The sequence below is a fragment of the Hippocampus guttulatus genome, chromosome 11, assembly GCF_054856545.1.
Source record: "Hippocampus guttulatus isolate MCC_2025c chromosome 11, RoL_Hgut_1.0, whole genome shotgun sequence".
Classification (NCBI taxonomy): domain Eukaryota; kingdom Metazoa; phylum Chordata; class Actinopteri; order Syngnathiformes; family Syngnathidae; genus Hippocampus; species Hippocampus guttulatus.
The window spans coordinates 3,064,793-3,068,204 of NC_141271.1; the positions used below are offsets into that span (position 1 = coordinate 3,064,793).

The 3,412-nt window shown below is 40.6% G+C and overlaps 1 long non-coding RNA gene across 1 annotated transcript; it reads right to left on the bottom strand.

The window, feature by feature from the left end:
* Positions 1-1,434: 1,434 nt before the first annotated feature.
* LOC147197813 (uncharacterized) lies at positions 1,435-2,596 on the bottom strand. Its single transcript, XR_015102292.1, has 3 exons — positions 2,154-2,596; positions 1,642-1,698; positions 1,435-1,574 (listed from the first exon to the last, which is right to left on the bottom strand). It is a non-coding gene; the product is annotated as an uncharacterized LOC147197813 (long non-coding RNA).
* Between the last annotated feature and the right edge of the window lie 816 nt (positions 2,597-3,412).

The following is a 3,412-nucleotide window of genomic DNA, read 5'->3' on the forward strand; positions in this document are numbered from 1 at the left end:
TGTAAAATACTCCACTATATTTCTCAGCGTTATCTCCACTTCGGTTGCTAGCTTGCTAAATATTATTTTACAACTGTTAGCATTTAATCAATCCTTTTTCGCAATACTACCTGACCTCAGGGCACAAAATTAAATCTCTATAATCTGGTTTTATGTTTTCTGTCTTGCTGTATGTTTGCATACCAGTAGCTGTTCAAAATTCTACAATGGTAAGACTTTCTATTTTACTGAGTTTAATATAGTACTCTAAGGCTAGCCCAATTTACTATAAAACATTCCCAAAAATGGGTTTTGGTCCAGCAGCAGCTGGCAGGCCCTTTCAAAATGTCCATAGGATTTTTTTTTAAACTCCTACTTCACTGTCGGTAAAGGAAATGCATGTAATAATGGCCCATGTGCGGTTGACACTATGTTTCAGGCACTGACTTATTTCCCCCCTCAAAATGCACATCCCCTTAACTTCATTCATTTAAATCCGTGTATCATTCGTTCTTTCGTTTTTCAACTGCCAATCGAAAATAGAAAAAAGTTAAAAAGGAGACTGATAATTTTGTTTATCAGTGACCCGCAGAACGTCCGGGTCACGTAAATACAAACAATTAAATATAAAAATCAAATTGAGTCAAGTGGCCCGTTTTTCCGTTTCATATTTTTGATCTGAGCCTAAAATCGAAATATGAAAAAAACAGGCATACAGTGATCACTCACTATTTCGCGGTTCGTTTATCGCGGATTCGGTGCATCGCAGATATTTTCAAACATATTCATTTAAAAAAAAAAAATCCATATACATGGAGTACAGTCCTGTATATGTTGCTCTATGTGACTCATTGTTGTTTTGCAGCTTCTCGCGGACTTTTTGATTTACCTGTCTGTATATGTTAATTGGTCGCTACTTTGCAGATTTTCGTTTATCGCAGGTGGTTTTGGTCCCCATTAACCGCGATAAACGAGGGATTACTGCATATTCATTTTTCATGTTGGATTAAGAAAATGAAAAACAAAATTATCAGTCTCCTTTTTAATTTTTTGTTTTCGATTGGCAGTTAACTCATTGAATACCACCCCTTTTCACTGGAGCAACCCCCTCAATCCCTCACATTTTACTGAATTTTGACTGATTTGCAAGGCCCACAGAATTTTCTGTTCTATGGCTATATATACATGCAACCTGTCAAAAGAAAGGTGAGACTCTCTTCTTTCAGCAGAAAAAAAAGTTTGTTTCTAGCTTTCTCGGTTCGTTGGCAATCAGCATTAGAAAACTGCTAAGTTTGATGGAAAAGGCCGATTTTCTGCAGAAATCCAGAGAAAATGAGCTTTTTGTAAAAGCATGCATTTCAAGCATCATTTCAAGTTTTACACTATTTTTGCTTTTGTGGCAGCTCAAATACCTCAATAATGGGTTCCTCCTACAAAAGAACATTACAAATAATGTTTTTGTCGCAAAATAATTTATTTGCACACAACAAAACTATTGAACTATGAACAAAAGTGCAGCTGTGGAGAAGATGGTTTTTGGCTTCCATCCAGTTTGTCACCACATCGATTCATCCCACCACGTCCAGATGCACGACCTATAAATTATAGAAAAAAGTTGCAAATATATCTTGCTGCAGAGTGAGGTACAATAATTTTATTTACCTTTCTTTCCACCACCAAAGCGAGGAGTCGTCATCTTTTGGCTTCTGGTTGGACAATCTGTAATTTATAGAAGTATGTACAATTACCACACTTTTATTTTTCTATTTTTTTTATTGTTGCTTTCCACTTACATTTCAACATCTCTCACACACACACATACATGCTCGCACACTGCTATTTACACCATTCATTCCACGTTGGTCAGCATCCAATTTGAAATGAAATGGAATATGAATTTAACACGAGTGGTTTTAGCAGAGCTGAGCGGACCAAATGTGTCCTGTTTTTTTTGTTTGTTTGTTTTTTGAAAACCTATGGCGACATGCAAGTCAGCGCATTTATGGCGCATATTTTCATCCACATCTACGAGACGCATCAACTGTACATAAATGATTAGTGTTACTGGCAACTTCATAGTATAGCGGGGAATGTAGCGGTGCATAAAAGTGACTGAGGAGGCATAAGAAGTGATGAAGTTTTGAATGGGAACTTGCAAGCTAGTCAGCAGTTACCTCCTCGTTCCAGCGGCTCTGGCGAGGACTCTCAGCTGCTTTCCGTTATGTCCGAAGGCACATATTCGTCCGACATCGGGATCCAAATCGCCCTCCAATTCATCGTTTTCGCCGTCGTCTTTACGAGACGATTCCAACGAATCGCTGACGTGTGCCCGGCGTCGGCCATGCGAAGCAATGCAGCCTCTTTGCCGTCATCGCTGGAAGTCGCCGGGGAGACGATTTGTGGGCGACGTGGGGCATCGGGAGGCACAAAATGCTCTGCCAAGCGATGATCGCTGACGTGGAGCAAGTTCATCTTCATCAGATGAACTCGAAACTCGGCGTGAGCTATGCGGGCTGCGTGTAGCACGCCATGTTTGTGCAGGCCGACGTTCGTTTGACGGGTGCCGCTTTCGATTAGTGACCGAAGCGTCATTTTCTCTAAATCTCTAAAAATCATTTTTAGTTAGTTATTTCCTTTTCTCCATCATTGCTAGTTGCTAATGTTCCAATCCACTATCCACATACGCCCCTCCTTCACTGTACGCCCTTTCTACTACTTCTGCTGCGTGATCCTGGTTGATTTTTGCACCACTGCCACCCGATGGCCATTTTTTTGCTATTTAACATTGCCGTCAAGCCTAATCCTGTCGTGAGAAGTTGCATCGGACTCTCTTGCACCCTCCCCCATGAAAACACGTGATTGACGTATTAATACGTCATGGGGAGGGAACGGCTATGCGCTAATTGACGTATTTATACGTCAAAGGGTGTAAATGAGTTAAAAAACGAAAGAACGAATGATACACGGATTCAATCGACACCCCCGTGAGGAGGCTGACAACACATTTTGAGCTTCAATGCACTAGATATCAAAAGGGCGTCAAGGAACTTAATGATGGTGATTGTTTGTTTAATTTTGTTGCTGCAATTGTTCATAAAATCCTGGTAGTGAATTGGACGTGAGAATTGCAGTAATGTGATTGTATTTTTATCCGAATTAAGCCAGTTCAATATCTCAATACCTTGCCTTGGATGACCTTATTATAACCTGAGGTAAGCCCATATATGTCCTTTTTCTCCAGTTACCCTCCCTGTGGAGCTACCGGTCATGTGTTTGCACTGTCCTGCTGTGAACTGACCCCCGTGAGCTTTTACATAAAAGAAATGTCACTGTATCTCCTGCCCTGAAGCCAGACAGTAGTATTTTTCACCATGAGACAACTTCTTGAGACCATGCTGCTTCTTCGTCTCCTTGTTTATGCCTCCGAAGTGGA